A 20,160-nucleotide genomic window follows, 5' to 3' on the forward strand; every position below is an offset into this window, starting at 1 on the left:
ACCATACAAACCAGCAATCCTGTTCCAATTTTTTTAATGTTTCTTTTTTTTAAAAAATTAATTAATTAATTAATTATGTCTGCGTTGGGTCTTTGTTGTTTAGCGTGGGCTTTCTCTAGTTGTGGTGAGCGGGGGCTACTCTTTGTTGCAGTGTGCGGGCTTCTCATTGCGGTGGCTTCTCTTGTTGCGGAGCACAGGCTCTAGGCACACAGGCTTCAGTAGTTGTGGCGCACGGGCTCAGTAGCTGTGGCTTGCAGGCTCTAGAGCGCAGGCTCAGTAGTTGTGGCACACGGGCTTAGTTGCTCCATGGCATGTGGGATCTTCCTGGACCTGGGCTTGAACCCATTGGCAGGCAGGTTCCTAACCACTGCACCACCAGGGAAGTCCAATCCTGTTCCTGTTTACTCAGTAAATTAAAAACATGTTCATAACAAAATCTGTATGGGAATGTTTATAGCATCTTTGTTCATAATTGCCAAAATCTGGAAGCAACCGAGGGGTTTGCAACCTATGGATGGATAAACAAATTGTACATCCATACAATGGAATACTACTTAGTAATAAAAGGAGTAAAGAAGTGATTGACATAACAGGGAGGAATATCTAAGTGAATGATAGCAGATTCCAAAGACTACATATTGTATGTAGTTCCATTTATTTCATCCTCTGAAAAGATAAAACTATAGAGACAGAAAATAGTTCATTAGTTGTCAAGTGCTGGCTACATATGGTCAACACAAGTGAATTTTTAGGGTGATGGAACTGTGCTGTAAGAAACTTTGGTGGAGGACACAGGACTAAATGCATTTCTCAAAACCAATACATGTGTATATCACAAAATGAGAACTTTAATGTATTAAAATTTTAAGAAACTAAATGAGGATATTGTGAGATCCCAGGATGTAATGCAGTCTCTGAGAGTAAATCTAACTGCAAATGTGTGACATAATCTCACTGCAGAAGATGGGGATCCAATTCAGAGTACCATTTGGATTTAGTTCTCTCTCTTTTATTTTATTTTATTTTATTTTTCACATCTTTATTGGAGTATAATTGCTTTACAGTGTTGTGTTAGTTTCTGCTCTACAACAAAGTCAAGGTTAATTCCAAATAAAGTCTGTACTAGTTAATGATTGAAAAAAAATGGGGAAAAGGAACTAAAATAAGTAACTTTGGAAAACAGTGTTTTGACTGCATACTGTAAGGCCACAGGAAAAAAAAATTGTATGTATTAAACTATACTCTAGTTGATAAAATATTCTCACAGATGCATGAGTTAGCAATTCTGAAACAATTTTACATGTTCACTAGGTTTGACACAAATTGTAAATAATGGAGTCCAGGTTTTTCACTGTTAGAGGTAGAGTTACAGAGAAAAAAAGGGGGAAACTAGGATAAACTGTGATGCTGAATTAGAGTTGGAGATTTAAGTGTGAATACATGCTTATTTTAATATAAATGCTGACAGATAAAATACGTAAATAAATATAGATTTGGATGTATCCTTGGAAACTATACATACATAACTCTCTATTGAAAGGACCTAGCATCAGTGAAACCTCAATAGCAAAGAGCTGTTGACTAGGACTCTGATCTTAATTTCTGACCCTCAGTCTCTAATAAGAGAAAACAGGGGTCACGGGAGAAATGGCTCATCCTGTGAACCTAAATTTATGCAGGGAAGGTACAATATGAGCCTAAAGCATCTTGCAGGGCCAGTATGTGAGAAAGTTAAAAAAATTTTTTTTAAGGATGAGCCGTATCAAGATGACACAGAAGTCAATCTGAAAGAGCTTCCAGTAGCTAACTCTGGAGTAATTTGAGCAAGAAGATAAATAATAATTGTAATGAATTGTAATCCAAGATAAACATAAATATCCACAAGCCCAAACTGATATAAGCAAAAGAATAAATAAATGGGGGAGGAGGGATAAATATTCTTTTCAGAAGGATTCAAACCAATATCTGTAAAAGAAATGAGGGAAACAGAAAATCACAGATGAATGCTAAAATTAGAGGATAAAAAAGTAGACTGAGTATTTAAATAGCCACAGAGTACCTCCTGCAAAATAATTACTGTGGTTGTCTGAACATACGTCCACAAATTCTTTGATACTCCTCCTTCCAGGAAGCAGAGCTTAATTCCCCTTCTTTTGAGAGTGGGCTAAACTTAGTGACTCACTTCTAACAAATAAAGAAAGGGAAAAATAGTAAGTTTGCAGGGAACAAACCTGGCTGACACCACCATCACCAATTGACCAAGGTTAAATCATCAGTAATGAATGATTTCTGTATCATATACCCCCTGATATGGTGCAGTGAGAAGGGCACGTCACCTCTGCTGTATTCTTCCCCCAAATCTATACTCTCAATCAAACCATGAAAAACGTCAGACAAATACACATGAGGGATAGTCTAAAAATACCTGATAACCTGATAAGTATTCTTCAAAAGTGAAATTCTTCAAAAGTGATCATGAAAATAATGACTGAGAAACTGTCACAAAATGAAGGAGACTATGGTGACATGAAGACTAAATACAGTGTGATATCCTGGATTGGATTCTGGAACAGGAAGGTAACATAAGCAGAAAACAAAGTGTATAGTTTAGTTAGTATTTTTGTATCAATGTTAGTTTCTTAGTTTTGATAAATATGCCATGGTTATAAGATGTTTTCATCAGGGGAACCTGGATGAAGGGTACCGAGCAACCGTCTGTACTGTCTTTTAACTCTTGTGCAAATCTAAAATTACTTCAAAATGCAAAGTTTAAAAATTATCTGAGGAATTATCTTCTTCATGTTCAGAATTGCTAGTCTGCCTTTAGAGAATGGCTAGGGACGTGTTTCTCCCAGATTTGGTTTTGGGGCCTTTGATTTTATTGTCCCATCAGTTTTGCACAATCTACTCAGCTGCTTCCGCACCCCATCCCCCAAATTGTGTAACTCCTCTCAGAATTATCACTTCTTTATGTTAGAAATAATTTTTAATTGCAAATAATTACTTCATTTTCACTGTGGATTTTTTTTTTGGTAGAGTAGATATTGTAAATAATACTTGGAATTCAGAGATAAAATTCATTCTAAATTATGTGATTCCTGGATTTAGTTCTGATATGTGTATGTGTGTGTAGTTAGGGACTGTGTTTGTCTGAGAGGACATGGTGCATTTTCCAGACTTCAGGTAGTCTGATGAGAGAGTAGTACAGGTGTGTATTTGAGTGGGTGGAAGTTGTGGCTGGGAAAATGAGCTGGGGCCAGATCTTGAAGAAGCTAGAAATCAAACTCCTCAAATAATTTTTTTTACAGTATAGGAAATAAGAAAACATTCAACGATTTTAAGTAATGGGATAACAATCAGAAGCATATGTTAGATAAATTCTTCTGGCAGAGTGAAGAATAATTTGCAAAAGTGTAATTCTGGCGGGCTAACATGTATTGCTTGTACTAAATAATTAGATGAAAAGTTGAAATTTTAAGTAATCTAACTAAAGGTCCTTTACCATAGCAAAGGTGCATCTAAAGATGATTGCTAAAAAATAATCAGTTTTCCATATATAAATATGAAATTTCATTATGTCAATAGTGCATAAACAAAACTGAAAGATAAGCACTAACTGGAAGTAGAATTGCCAGACATGTGGTCCAGGCTTATAGTTCTACTTTTGTTAATACATATGAAAATATATGAGAATACCAAAAGAAAAATTAGTGAAGGTCATGAACTGAATGTTATGGGTTGAATTGTTTTCCCCCGAAATTCTTGTGTTGAAGTCCTTATGCCCAGTACCTCAGAATGTGACCTTATTTGAAAATAGAGCCTTTGCAGATGATCAAGTTAAGATAAAATCGTTAGGGTTGGCTCCAATCCAGTATAGCTAGTGTCCTTATTAAAAGGGAAAATTTGGACACAGAGACCCATGTACAGAGGGAAGACAATGTGAAGACATAAAATGAACACCACGTGCAGATTGGAGCTATGCTGTCACAGACCAAAGAACTACCAGAAGAGAGGGGAGAGTGTTGAAATCAGTCCTTCCTTAGCATTTTTAATGGGAGTATGACCCTGCTGACACACTGATCTTGGACTTTTAGCCTCCAGAAGTGTGAGACAATAAGTTTCTGTTCTTTAAACCACCCAGTTTGTAGTATTTTGCTATGTCAGCCCTAGTAAACTAATACGCTGAGTTTACCAAAAAAAGCAATACAAATGACCAGTAAAATGTGACAAGTTCTATCATATTTACCATTAAAGAAATTCAAATCTAGGAAATAAAATATAATTCTAATGATCAAAAATTTTTTTAAAATAATGATAAGACTATATTAAAATTAGCACTATTTTATACTGCTAGCGGAAGTGCAAATAGACTTAATACATGCTAAGATACACTTAATGTATTATAGCACTTAGCACAGTGATTGGTATATTGTAAGAACACAAGTGATAGTTATAATAAATGGTGTAATTATATATCCATATTAAAATTATACATGCTACATAATGATCGCAATAACAATAAAATATCTCTGGATAGGAACTTGGCAAAATGTATCACAGGTCTTAATAGTATACTCTTTGATCTATGAATTCTACTTCTAGAAATGTATTCCTTTTCTGTATTTAATATTACCTTCTCCCTGTTAAGGAAAAAAAAAAAGGAATGAGATGATAGAAAAGAAATAAAAGTGCAAGGGGATAGGGAAGGACTGCGGAATGTTTGGGATGAAAAGCATGGGGGGGCAAAATTCATTGTGTTGTCCGGAAAGTCCTCTTTTTGAGATGACATTTGAGCAGAAACGTGAATGAGAAGCAGAAGTCAACCACACCAAGATGTCTGACGAGAGAGAGATCTGTGGTCTGTGGGACCGAGCAGAGCTAGGAGCTCTGATCCCGGGGCACACTCTTCGGCATCATCACAAGTGAGGCGGGAAGCCTGGAGTGTTGCACAGATGTGTCACTATGCCCCAAGGCACCCAGGCAAGCACTCGCCAATGGGAGGGGCTAAACTAGAGGTTGAACAATTGCCTTTACCCAGAGAAGTTCACACAGGCGTCAGTCACAGAGGATGTGATTTTTGAGTGGGAGTTACCCAAGTGAGGATGAAAGAAGCTACTCCAAACAGAGTAAACCATACACGGAAATGTGAACCCTTCTGCAACTTTGTAAGGATTGGTAGGTCTTAGGAACAGAGAGAAAAGAAAACTGGCTGAAATCAGACTGTGCAGAGTAATAAACAGAAATTGGGGTTGCTAAGTATCTGTGAGACCAACTTGTGAAGGATTTTATATGTACAGATAATAAAATATTATAAAGGGGGCAGGAAAATTATATGGACATTACTTTCCAGTCACAATATTTTTAAATATCATTTTATAATTAAATTCAAAACATGGATTCTAAACATAATAGTGTCATGTATTGATCCAAGAAAGTCTCTGATAAAGCTCCTTCTTCCATCCAAAAGGAGTAATATCATGTCAGTATAATGGAAATCCAACTTGACCTTTATAATATGAAAGTTCAGTCTCATGAAGTGAACGAATTAGTGTTCATAAACACTAGCTTATAACTTGCAGTACTGAATGATTCATAATTTGCTAGCATTAGAATACAATATCTAGAGTCAAAGGCATCTGAAGTCATTCATTCATTCAACCATTTTATTGAGCAGCTACTCTGTGGCTCAGTGTGCCAGCTTGACAATCCATGCTCAAGAGCTCATATTCTAAAGGGGAAGGTAATTAAGTAGGAAACAGCAAGTGTCGATGTACATCATGATAAGATGAATGAACTGGTTGTAAGAAAATTAGCAATGGGGCTTATCCTGATATGAGTGAGAAAAATGTGCATTTGGCTCTTCCAAGAGATGAATCGTTGTATACTTTATTACTCTTTGAAAATCTGATTTAAGAAAGTATCTCTGTTGTTTACATCATTGTATTCAAATACTACTTCTCTTCCTACACATGTGTAGGATGGGGAGAGAGAGGGAGGGAAATAATTATAGTTTTTCAACAAGAATCAAAGTCTTAAGCCAGAAAATAAAGCAGAATTTCTGGTTGGTATTGGTGTAAGAACTATGTTGATGGGCAAAGGTAAGAAATCTTTTCTACAATTACTTCATGAAGCGATCTGTTTTTAAAGATATGAGGCAGACTGGCTGCAAACAAGTTCTACAAGTTCCATGTTATTTAGATCACCTGTGTACACACTGAAGGATCCCAAGTTTAGTTAAGAGCATCAAAATCTTCCCTCTTTTTCTTACTGAATTTTTTCATGTTGAATTCATTTTATTCATTCTGAAATTTCTTTCAAGGCAATATGCTGGAGGAATAAGACATTGTTCCTGACTTTGGAGAGCTCACCAGCTAGTGAATTTTCCTCCTTTTTTGCAAAACTTCTTGGTCCCCCATATATTGTCCTAATTCTATGCTTTTTCCTCTCAAGCATAGAATTGCTTGTTGTATTCTTACATCTTCCTTCTCTTGTTTTATTCACAAAAAAAAATCAAACATTTTTCCCTTAGGTACAGTCAGTAAACAGTGTGCTTAGAGGTTCCACAAGCAGCACTGATAGAAACATCAGTGTTTAGTACAAAAACCTGGAGTGGGAGGTGGGACTTTGTAAGAAGCATTAAATATGCCTTCTTTTATCATAGGTTAAGTAAATGTGAACAAAGCCCTGGAAAGCTTAAGTGCTTTTTGATGGTGCTTTCTTCAGAAGATGGAGAGAGGAAGAAGAACCAACGATGTAGCATCTTATGCAAGATGCACTTAAGATCAGATCTCTTTATTATTACTCAGCAAGTCTTCCCAATCTTGAAGACGTTATCTGGAAGATTTATGGTCCACAGAAATTGTAATTAGTCAATCTCCAACAAAATGCCTAAGGAGAGGAGAAATATGTAACAAGAAGAAATAACATAAGAATCAATACCGAGGTATTTTTATAGATATAGATAGAAATATCTATCATAACAGTTGAAGAAAAATAACTTTATATCAGGGATATAAGTGAAACATTATTATAACCTATTCAGATTATCTTATGGCAAAGTATTTTGTCAGATTATACACAAAACAAAAAATGGTATTCAGAGTCTAAATTGAGAAGAGGTAAGATGGAGATTTGCAGATATATACCCAAGTGAGGAAAACAAAATCAAGTGATTTAAGAACTAGTAAGGGACAATGTTTTTCTTTTCAAAATTTCTGGATAGATTTGTATCTTGATAAAAGATTTTAGTTTCTTTGAAGCCACATTTCACCATAATGGAATTGTATATATAAAAGGTACCAATGAACTCTTTGCCTTGCCAGACAGCCAGAACAAAGTTTATTAGTCATTTCTGCTCTCCCTTTTGTCCCCCAAAGTGGCTACTCTGATTGGAGTTCCTCTTCTACTTCTGTTCCCAAAGCAATGCTCAGCCCAGCCTTCTGGCAGTAAATCTATATTATAAAACATATTTCCTCCTTTTGCATGAAATCTAGATGTCAGCCTGAGACTCACATTAATTTTTATTATCTTTAAGCGTGTGTGTGTCTCTTACCAACTGCCCACTGTGTCTTTTGATCCATTTTGTGACTTTTTCTACTCTCACTGTAAATCTTGTGTGTTGGCCAAATAGAAGTAGAAGCTTTCACAACATGAAACTGTGAAGCATGTATTTATGCTGTTGGGTTGTCTGTTATCATAGTCCTTGCTTGGTAGTTTATTGTGGCTGCAACACACTGCATTAATCTAATCATTGTTAAAATGTGTTGGTTTTAAAAGGTTTAGTATAAGGTGACTGAGCGATACTTCTATTCCTTGACATACTGAAAACTACAGAAACATAGGCTCTTTTTTTTTCCAAAGTAGGCATTCTTAATTATGGTTCTAGTTCATTTACATATTTAATTAAAGCATTTGATATTGGTTGGTAACAACGAAAAATAAATCCCAAGTTCCTTGCTGGTTGCTCAATTTGCCAGTGGTGAACCAAAAATATCAAGGAATATGTGGGAGAATCCATGACAGTATCTCTCATAGCTGTAGCTTTATGGGGAAAGCATTTTAAGAATACTAAGCACAGATTTTAGCCTCATTTCAGCTTCAAAATCATAAGCTGTACTGACAGCTGAGTCATTAATCTCTTCCAGTCAAAGTAAAGAAAAAAATCAGGAAATATGCTTATTTTATAACAGTGAATGTTCTATTTAAATCTTGAATATAGGACATGTATTTTATCCCACTGCACTAGAACATAAGAAAACATTTTACCCCCATCTCAAAACTCCTGTTTTGTCATTACAAGCTATCACTTATTTTTTTTGTTATATTTGTTTGGGCATCTGTTTTCTACAACTCAGTGAAGTCTAATCCTGCCTTGTTCTGTGTCATGGGTAACTCCTGGGCAAGCAGTTGCACTTCAGAAATGTCAGGCGTGATGAAAAAGGGGAAAACCACCAATGGCAACTGCTCCTGTGTTGCTCTCTGAAAGGCAAGCGCTCAGGCAATTGTGCAGTTGGGGCACCTTTGGTGTTGCTGTTGGAGAGCATAGCATACAATGATTTCAATAAAGAAGTACCTCTTCTAAGTATAGAGTACTTTTGAAATGTGTTGTTTGCTTTGAAATCCATCTGTTAGGTAGAAAGGGCAAGATTTGTTTTATCTCCATTTTTTTAGATAAGGAAGCAAACACAAAAATTGTTCAGTGGATAACTAATTTACTTCTGATTTACCAGTCTGTAAAAGTACCTCTCATACATTGATTGTAATACTCACCAACTACTTACTATCAGCTCTTCAGAAGACTGGGAATGGGAGGAGCTAATTTTACATTAGTTGCACACATCTGTTATCAGTGGACTCCAATTTCAGAAATGTTAAAAGGGACAACGGAGAATCTAGAAACTTCTGTGTGGTGGCTAATGCCGGCACTATAACCAGGTCTCAAGGAGTCCATGTCCAGCTTCTTTTACTTCTTGAAAATGACCAGGAATAAAACCAATATTAAAACAAATAGCAAAATAATTAAAATGGATATTCTTTTTGTTCTAAAAATATAATGAAGAATGGTAAAACTTCTAAAAAATATTTCAAGGTAAGGTTTTAACTACCTTGTATTTTTTCTTTATTACATATTGGATGGCTAATATAATATAGAATGCCTAAATACAAAAAAATAGTGATAATAAGTTTTCATAAATATTCATAGTAAAATAGAAACAGACTCACAGATATAGAGAACAAACTAGTGGATACCAGTGGGGGGAGAGAAGAAGGGAGGGGCATATTAGGTGTATGGGATTAAGAGATAAAAGTTACTATGTACAAAATAGATAAGCATAAAAGATATACTGTATAGCACAGGGAATTATAGCCATTGTAATAACTTGTAATAACTTTTAATAGAGTATAATCTGTAAAAATACTGAATCACTATGCTGCACATGTGAAACCAATATGTAAATCAACTATGCTTCAGTTACAAAAGAGTTTTCATAAACTCATACATAGTTCTCTAAGACCATAAATGAGAAGTAGTGTCTGAATTGGATACATTCAATTTTCTTTTAAGTTAAGACATTGTGGTTAATAATAACGAACAGTATTCAATACACAAGATTGTTCTTAGCTAAAGGACTTTTCTGTAAAGCACAATTTTCATGGAGTCTTAAGTTTCTTTAATGCAAGTAATTCAATTTATTAAGCACCTACTGTGAGCTAGGCTTTGCTTCTCAGAGTCTTTCATTTAATCCTCACAACAATTTCTTGAATTTGAGCTTAAAAGGTGAAGTATTTGTCCAAGGATAAAAAGTAGAGAGTAATTGGCAAAACCAGGATTTGATTTCAGAAATGTGCCTTCAGAAGCTAAAGTCTTTTCTTCATCTTATTCAGTAAAGTTCTTTTTAGATTATATATTTTACAGAATGAAATTTTAAGGAGATGGAGATATAGCAGAATAAAAATCTTAGAATAAGATTTAACAACTCATTTTAAATGTGATTTCTGAATTTAAGATATTCCATAGAAAAATTAGAAAAAAATGCTGAACGCTGAATTAATGGTTTGGAAATCAAATGGCAAAATTCTCCACAACCCAAAAGAACCCTATGAAGAACCGGAAATCAGGAGTAAGAGCAACAAGAGAAATGGAGAACAAATCCAGGGGTTCAATTTGAACTACTGGCGTTCTGGAAAGCCATTATAGGAAACTCATAAACCATGAATAGAGCACTCACATTGGCTGAAAAAAGAGCTGAGCTTTTAAGTCACACCTACCAAGTGTGCCAAGTGTGATTAAGGAAAAGAAGATACACACTCAGACCTAGCCTGGTGAAATTTCCTCAACTCCAAGGAAAAACTGAAAAATTATATAAATTTTATGAGAGTAAAGGAGAGTCAATTTTGTGTCCCTCATCTCATCTGCACCAATGAAGTCTGGAAGACTGCATGAGCCTCTGAACCAAGAACTCCTATTTTGTCAAGAAAAAAAAAAAAAAAGAAGGAAAAAACAATTTAAAACAAAGAAAGAAAAGAAGGAAAAAAAGCAAGCAAGCTACATACATACACACACCACACAGGGAGGATATATACTTCCTGAGACAATTTTAAGAGATACACATATTCTGAAAAAACTACTCAAGAAAATCCTACATTTGAATGAAAATTATATCAGAATATCTAAAAATAGAATACAAGTTAATTAGGGAAGTACAGTTAAAAATTAATCCAGTAGGATTCATATTTAATCCAAGTTGATTATAATAATATGATTGTGAACAATACAGTTGATATAAGAAGCATTCTGTAAGAGAAAGATAAATTAGACTTAAAATTCAAAAATTTAATAAAACTTAAGAGCTTGTATGGGTTGGAAAAAATGAGGAAATAAATGTGTTGTAAAGATTTTGTGTAAGTGGAATTAAGGGCTTATAAGTTGTTTGGTTTTGGTATAAATAAATAAACCTATGCTTAAATGTAACCATTAAAATGATGAAGACAAACACTGAGGAAAATATATATGTATACACATAGAAATTTGAAATTACTGACTGGAGGAAAAAAGTTATTCAATCAGGTTAAAAAAAAGGAAAATAAAGGCAATAAAAAGGATATTAAATAATAAAAGTCAAATAGGAGAAATAAGCTCATATGTATTTATTATTAAACTGTAAATAAGTTACAGTTCTCTATTAAAAAGCGGTACCTTCAAGAATAATGTTTGCTGTGGGTTTGTCATATATGGCCTTTATTATGTTGAGGTAGGTTCCCTCTATGCCCACTTTCTGGAGAGTTTTTATCATAAATGGGTGTTGGATTTTGTCAAAAGCTTTTTCTGCATCTATTGAGATGATCATATGGTTTTTCTCCTTTAATTTGTTAATATGGTGTATCACATTGATTGGTTTGTGTATATTGAAGAATCCTTGCATTCCTGGGATAAACCCCACTTGATCATGGTGTATGGTCCTTTTAATGTGCTGTTGGATTCTGTTTGCTAGTATTTTGTTGAGGATTTTTGCATCTATGTTCACCAGTGATATTGGCCTGTAGTTTTCTTTCTTTGTGACATCTTTGTCTGGTTTTGGTATCAAGGTGATGGTGGCCTCATAGAATGAGTTTGGGAGTGTTCCTCCCTCTGCTATATTTTGGAAGAGTTTGAGAAGGATAGGTGTTAGCTCTTTTCTAAGTGTTTGATAGAATTCACCTGTGAAGCCATCTGGTCCTGGGCTTTTGTTTGTTGGAAGGTTTTTAATCACAGTTTCAATTTCAGTGCTTGTGACTGGTCTGTTTATATTTTCTATTTCTTCCTGGTTCAGTCTCAGAAGGTTGTACCCTTCTAAGACTTTGTCCATTTCTTCCAGGTTGTCCGTGTTATTGGCATAGAGTTGCTTGTAGTAATCTCTTATGATCCTTTGTATTTCTGCAGTGTCAGTTGTTAACTTCTCCTTTTCCATTTCTAATTTTATTGAGTCCTCTCCCTTTTTTTTCTAGATGAGTCTGGCTAAAGGTGTATCAATTTTGTTTATCTTCTCAAAGAACCAGCTTTAATTTTATTGATCTTTGCTATTGTTTTCTTCATTTATTTCATCTATTTCTGCTCTGATCTTTATGATTTCTTTCCTTCTACTAACTTTAGTTTTTTGTTGTTGTTCTTCTTCTTCTTTCTCTAGTGGCTTTAGGTGTAAGGTTAGGTTGTTTATTTGAGCAGTACCTTCAATTGAACTAGAAATTTCCAGCTCTTTCCTGATTTCCAGAGAAATGATACCTATTTGGAAGTTAAAAGGTATAAGAGCAAGATATGGCTAAAGATATACTAGGATGTAAAGTAAAGTAAAATGCTTGATGTTATGATGAGGGGGCATTAATATTTATAGAGTGCTTATAATGTTGCAATAAGTTTATTTGTTTTGTGAAAGAGGCTTTATTATCCTTGTTTTACAGCTGAAAATTATAAGGCATTGTAAATATAGGCAATTTACCTGTTGCCTAGTACTCATATAAATAAGATTTCAATACACGATTGGACTCACAATTCTTTATGCTATCCGTTACACCAAACTTCATTACCTAACAGCATGGAAAATGTATGGTTACGTATTTCCACATACTTATAACAGCTAAGCTGTATGTTATGAATAGAGCTGACTATGCATTCCTAACCTTTAAATTAACAGCAATACCAGTTCGCTAACACTTAGTATTGTAATCAGATATTTACCATGACACAGTGGTTTAGTAGAATAGAATAAGGAGAACCAAAACTTATTCAAGTATAAATGGGACTTTTACTTGTTATATTGATGGAATTATCTGCCAGGAAAAAAAGCCTCAACTGCTTAATAATGGTGTTTGGCAACTGACTAACCATTTGGAAGAATATAAAATTAGACTCAAACATCTCATTATACATATATTTCCATTGAATTGGAGCTCAAAATGTAAAAACAATTACATAATCAAGTAAATTAAATAAAAAGTATTGGATGGAAACATCTAGGTATTTTCATAGTTTGGGAGTGGATACACTCTTATTCCCAGAGTTGATAGAGATAAAGACTACATTGTTGCACAAAATTGTTGAAGTCTGTAAGAAGACAAAAATAGTCTAGGAGAAGATATTGACAACATCCTGGGCAGAAAATATGTTCTTTTCTCTCTTAAACAAAATGATTCTAAAACCGTCTAAGAAAAACATAAACAAACACACATCATAGTGGGCAAAGGATATACTCAAAAATTTTACAGAAAAATAAATACAAAAGCCCCATAAACTTGTAAATAGACGTTCACTCTCACTAGCAGGTTCTGTTTCTTCTGCGAGCAACCAGCAACCAAGGTTCCCGCCCTGAGAAGGCCTCCTTGCTTGGTGTTTAATGCCCTGTGGCCATCATCTTGAAATTCTTAATATTTTTACTCTTGATCTGGGGTTTTGTAAGTGAACTCGGAGAGGACATTTAGAGCACGCACCCTGGCTCCCGGGAGGTCCAGCCTCCTCCCACCTTCCTGGCCCCTGTTACTTCCCTCAGATGGGTTCCTCCCCTCCCTGCTGGGGACAGAGAGCAGCTTGTGTGGCTGCGGAAGGCCCCCGTTTTTCTGTTGCCCTTCGAAGACCAGGGCCTTTGTGGGGTGCGGAAACAGGCGGGTCGGCACCTGCCCCAGGTGGTCCTGGGCGGGGCCAGGCAGGGGTGACCCAGTCTTGGCTGCCTGCCTCCCTGCTGCTTCTGAGGATTACTTGGCTGGCCTCTCTTGCCCACCTGCAGCCAGGCACCAGGTGTGTCCAGGTGTGAAGCCTTCAGTCCCTTAGAAGTCACCCATCAGCCGTGGGGTGCAGGGCTGGGCTGTGAGAAGGGGAGACTTGTCTTTCCGGGTGCCGGCCGGGGCCCTGCATTTACATTGTGTCCCGGCCGCGCCAGTCACGTAGCTGGCCCTGCTCACTAGTAGCTATGGTAGGGAATAAAACAACCGTGTTAGTCTCATCAGACTGACCAAAAAATGAAGTGGTAGCATTCAGTGACGATGAAGGAGTGAGGAAATGAGTCCTCTTCATTCTGCTGGTGAGACTGTAGAACATCGTCTATGGTATTTTTTTTTTTTTTTTTTCAAATTTTTAAAAGCTCTTATGATGCCTCAGCAATTCTACCTTGGGGAATGTTTCAGATGTTGTCAAAATATTATTAAATATTAATATTATTAAATTAAAATAAATGTATTATGCCAAAATAAATTTCAAAGATATTTATTGCATCATCGTTTATGGAAGCAAAAAATTGGGCAAAATCTGCATTTACATCCAAAAAGGAATGGTTAAATTTGTTCATTTAAACTATGGAATACTGGGAAACTAATAAAATAAAATGAAGGACACGTGGCTACAACAGTCGAGTGAAAAAAGGTACAAAATGTTATGTTTAACATGATTTCATATTGTTAAAAATTTAATTAAAAACCAATACATATGTATATATGTATTGGAAGAGGAAAATAACATCACTGATTTGTACTAAATTGACACTGATGGTTAAGTCCGTGGGGAAAGTGAGGAAGGAAGAAGCTAATGATTTTAAAATTTCCTATTATTTACTTTGTCATTTAAATGGCATCAACATACTTTATATTTACCTTTGTAAATCGTATGAATGGAATTACATACATATATGTGTGTCTATCTTAAAGAATGCCTATTTGTGTACACATATATGGATATCTGTATACACAAAAAAAAGAGACACAAAACCCTAAGAATCTGAAGATCTTCTAATTGCATAGGAATTAAGGGAGGTTATACCAAAATCTGTATCTTTTTTGAGAGAGGACTAATTACAACAGTGAGCAAATTATTAATAGTCTGTGCTTTGATAAAATCTGATTTTAAATATTCAACGGGACATCGCATTTAAGAAAACAAAAAGAGAAAGAGAGGCAAACACTTTCCTTGTATCCATTTTGTAGGACTAAGGTGTTGATTTTTTAACTTTTTGGAAGAAAATCCAGATTTTGCTGACTTTGTTGATTTTATATAAATCTGTTGGTGGTGTACTTACGCACTGACCTAAATCCTCAGTCTCACTTGTGCCCCACTTCTTTAGTTTGATTCTAAATTGCTAAGCCTAGGAATAGCATCTCCTTTATCACAGTCTATTTTAGGGCTGTCTTTGACTTCCTTGCCTTAAAAGAAATCCCTGTTTTCCTAGGTTTGTATGCAGCTGTTAATGTCTTAGGCATTGTCTACAGATGCTCACCTCCTTTCCCTATCTTTTAATTACTGCTTTGAGGGAATATTTCAGAGTCTTTCCAGAAAACGGCTAATCCAGCCATTCTACAAAGAGAAGAAAAAACAATATTCTTTATCCTAGAGCCAGGAGAAATAAAATGTCTCCATAAATTCACCTCTGTGCCTTCAAATCTGTAATGTTTCTTAGACTGATTTAGTGATATCCTTTTCTGCATTGTTTTGCTAAGGGTAGGGATAAGTTCTCCAGTTATACTATCCATTATTATCAGAGAAGGCACTTCTTACACTGCAAAATATTATCCAAATAACACTTATTGCTGTTATAATTATTATATGTGACTTGGGGGCCTGTAAAACAAACATGCTGCCTCTCTCCCATCCTCCTCTGAGCTGAGCATCATGTTTGTCACATGACAAATTTTAAATCCATGCTTAAGTTTTGATTACTATGTAAAATTTGATATCATGTTGAATAAATCACACACAGGAGGCAGAGCACTGTTTTATGACCCACCACTCCTTTGCTTTGCACCAAATCACACACCACACAATGCCCTGAGCTGTAAAATAATATATGGTTATGAAAGCATGGGGGCAAGGATGTCCTCAGATGCTGATGTTGTTTACAAAATTTTTGAGCATGTTTACAGTTGCGAAGATTCAGTGGTGCTTTCCCCTCCCTGTCATGACATCCACCGTAAAAGTAACTCAAAATTCTACTTTATTGCAGGTGCAATACCTAGGTGTGTTTTCAAAGAAAACTAAGCTTTCTATATGCACAGAAATAATATTTATATAAAGATATTACTTCTCTCTGAATAGCTAACCTTATTTGAGGGGGGGAGTCTATGACTTTCCTGTTAAGTGTGTGTGTGCCTGTGTGTATGTGTGTTGAGCCAGTGCCCTCTGACCTGGGATTTTGCAGAAGAAATATTTTTTGATGTTGCTTTATTCCATTAGATGTGTAAATCACTAGTCTGCATTCTGTTCTATTAAGCTCGGTGACTCACCACACTTATTCACTTGCCCTCAATCCTTCTCCCTCTTTTCTCCATTAGGTATTAACTGGAACCTGCTTTCTTACTCTGAGCAATTAAAGAAGCATAGTTAATCTTCTTAGGAGCTAAATGTAAAATGACAAAGTATGTGGTAACATCCTTTTAGCACTCCATTTATTCCAATGTAATTTCTGAAGTAAGAAAAAAATTCCACAGTTCATTTAATTAATGTATAACTACAAGTGAGATGGATTGAGAACAGAAAAAACTCTCTTCCCACAAAAAAAATGTCGAGTTCTTATCAAACTATTTTAAAGAAGAGTTTTAGAGTATTCTCTTGTCCAAAAAAACATCATAAGGAATGACAGCTCCCTCCCCCTCAGCTGTTGTTACTCTGAACCGGAAAATACTTTTAAAAATTGACAATCAGAAGCAACTCGTACAGCATTCATACCTTCTTTCTCCTCTTCTTTTTTTTCCCCATTCTTCTTTTATCCACTTCCCTTTCCCTTGATAGTTTTTTATTTTATCGCCTCCCTTTATTTTGCAGTCTCTGAAAAGACAATTTTTCTTGAGTTTATACATGATGTGACTATCAAGTGAAGGACTCTTTGGTAAATTTGAAGACAACAGATATGTAACATTTTATTGATACACTAAACCACTGTTCACTAACCTCATATTTAGAACTCAGTTATCGTCCTAAGGTTCTAAACTTATAAAAGTGTTCATTTATAGACATCTTAGGGTCAAATTAATTTTAGATACAGTCATTTGTCCTAGTTGAAAATATTTTCAGATATTTTTGATTTTTAGTCTGTGTAAGTTCAATGGAAAAGTTAAGGTACTTAAAGCATTAACACATGTGGTAAAGTCTTTAAAGTTCTCAAAATAATTTCCCCAATACAATTATGTAAAGTCTAATGTGAAGGTTATAATTTAAATTTTCTCATATTATCAGATGCACCAACAAAAAAGGTTCATGGTATCAAGTCTTCAAATTATATTTAAGGAACACTTTTAGTCTTTGCAAAAATATACAATTATATGAAATCACTGTGACCAGAACTTTGCCATTTAAGGTTTTGACTTTGAGTTTAAATTTATAAGGTTTTTGCCTGGAGTTTCCAAGAAGTTTGAGATATTTTAATAAAATAATATATTACTAAAATAATATTCATGTTGGTAATGGGAATAAAATAACAAAATTAAAAGTGGAAGAGTTAAAAGAAATCATCCTAGACATCACCTAAAACAAGTCCTTAGGGCTCTCTCTGATCTGTAGAATGCTATTGCACTTTTACCCCGTGTGTGTGTGTGTGTGTGTGTGTGTGTGTGTGTATTTTATTTATTTATATACATATATATTCATATATTATCTGCATGTATTATTGTCCAGCCTAACTTTTCTCTTTTAGTTTTAATAAAATAATTATTTTAAAAAGTTTACTTATTTTCTTTCTGTACTTAATTGGACCATTTTGTATATCCCCAGTGGAAATACTGTTACAGACACTGAATTTGACAGATAATTTAATTGAGTTATTCTGTTAGCTAATTAATTGCAAAATCTAGTTGGAAAATAAGCTGTCGACTCTATGTCCAAAAATTCTTTGAGCATGTTGGATTTCCTGTCTAAAAATTTAAATAATTTCATGTATTTCTGATTATTAATCCAATAAACATATCACTCTCATTTACTGAATACCCATTAAGTACAAGGAAAATGTGAGTTAGTTTTCTTATTTGTAGGAGACAACTCGAGGTCATATAGCTTTAAGAGTTTCTCTGTGTCCTTGATGGTTGGCTCATAAAATCAGATAATTCAATATAAGTGGATATGTTGTGTCACTGGGTTTTAAATTAATAGGAATAGAAAGGAAAAGAGGTAATGGAAAGAAATGATTCAAAAAAAAATCACCTCTACAGAAGTAAGGTCTGTGTCAAGGACCCTTGGCAGTGAACCAACAAGAAATCTACAAGGGCTCTTTGAGTCATGGCTTTCCTGATTTTGTAGTTCATGTTAATTCATACATTCATTCATTCAACAGCTACTATTGAATGCCCACTTTGTGGTAGGCACCATGCCCCCATGCCCTCCACTCCCCTCACATAACATCCTCCCAAGTCCCAGAAGTCCATTGTCTTATGTAATTTTCACAAAGACAAATTCATTCTGACATTCTCATTGCATTTTTTTCACTCAGGTGCAACATGTCTGGGTTTTGTTTTTATGTTGTGGGAGATAGTTTGGAAATTAGAGCAAAGAAAGAAAGGACTGTGGGTTTGAATTACCTGGGGGCAAAAGCAGTGGCATCAACAGGGAAGTCAGAAAGTTAAGGAGAAACCAAACTCAGAAACACAAAAGAATCCTCTGAGATACAGAGAATGTACTGAGAATTTAAGCCAATATTTGAAGATGTTTGATGGTTGATTTTTGGTTGTTGATCATCAAATATAATGATCAACTATTGGGAAAAATAATTGTCTCTAATATCTTGAGGTTATTTTGCAGCATGTCTGCTACTTGTAACTGTTAATAGTTATTTTCTACCAAGACATCATTTTTTCTTCTTTTTATTTACTTTTTAATTTCAAGACATAATTTTCTGAAACCAAAAAAAAAAAGTGAAAAGGCAGAATATTATCAAATTCTTGCCCTATAAAATGTGTAAACCATCTGTATCTCTTCTAAAACTTTATTTGCTATAATTAAATGTATTTAAAACTTATCACTGGTAAATCTGGATTAAATCTGAAGACCAGTAAGAAATATAATAACAAAACACTGGCATTATTGAGCATTTGCAGTGTGCTAGGGATTAATCTCTGTGTTTTAGACAAACTACTTCATGTGTTCTTTACATAATCCCTGTGGAGTTATTCTATTATTAATCTCATTCTACATATGAGAAAACTAAAACTTCAGAGATCCAGTGATGTCACCCAGATAGTAAATTCTAGATCCAGAATTAAAAACACCTAGGTGGGTCTGACTCTAGACTTTTCTCTCTTTCTTCATCACTGCTACCATTTCCAGCCTGCTACGTTTATTTTACAAATCCAAATCTTAAAAAGGATGGCAAGTTTCAATTACATTCACTAGGGCCCTCCTATCCAAAATAATTGTCAATTATTTTAAAATAATTTTATTTTAAAATTAAGACCCTTAGTTGGAGGAGTCTCTCCAAGGCTCAGGAGACCAATCCTCTCAACTGAAAAGACAGGTTTGCATTTATCCTGCACACCAGGAGGGGACAGCCATGCAGGTCAGGTGCAGTCTCTTTGAGCAGAGGTGACTGCAAATCATATATAATGTTTTGGGGGAAGCATGGAGTTCAGGGATTGGTGGAGTTCAGGGGCAGAAGTGGGTTGAAAACTGGGTGAGGCTGTTATTGGCTGGTTGGCCTCAGAGGTGTGTTTAATGGAGTGCCTAGTCCCTGAGTAACTGCATTTCAGAAAGGAAGGACTTTCTTATTAGTCAGGTTGCAAGTTGTTGTCATACAAGGAATGGATTTTAAGCTGATTCTGATGGCTACTTGTTACTATGGCTACAAAAGACCAGTTTTTCCTAAGAGTGTAGGAATTTTTAATCTCAGTTCCAGTTAAAACTGTAAGTTATATCTCAATCTGGTTAATATTTTTGGTTTATTTCTATAAAAGAATAGAAATCTTACTTCCTTCTGTACTAACTATAATATATAAAATTCACTCTGAGAATATACCTATCCATTATCATGTGTTTGGTTGCCAAACATCTCAAAGTCAGCTCGTATTACATGTCATTATTGATACTTCAAATCTTTTTTCTTTTCCCTAAAATTTGAATAAAGAATTAATTGTGGTGGACCATTTGGAATGCTTTTATAGGAAATAGTAATATTTAAGTAATACCTCACTGATAAATGTATCTTCTTATTATTTACATTCATAGGA

General features: G+C 35.0%; 1 long non-coding RNA gene across 1 annotated transcript in view; it reads right to left on the reverse strand.

Moving 5' to 3' along the window:
• Positions 1 to 19,928, reverse strand: part of LOC309660829 — a 1,143,314-nt gene extending 1,123,386 nt beyond the window's left edge. Inside the window, exon 1 of the long non-coding RNA XR_014263656.1 lies at positions 19,914 to 19,928. This is a non-coding gene — a long non-coding RNA (uncharacterized lncRNA). The remainder of the gene's footprint in view (positions 1 to 19,913) is intronic.
• Positions 19,929 to 20,160: the final 232 nt, after the last annotated feature.

Source organism: Balaenoptera physalus, assembly GCF_965194825.1.
Source record: "Balaenoptera physalus genome assembly, chromosome: 5".
In the NCBI taxonomy this organism is placed as follows: domain Eukaryota; kingdom Metazoa; phylum Chordata; class Mammalia; order Artiodactyla; family Balaenopteridae; genus Balaenoptera; species Balaenoptera physalus.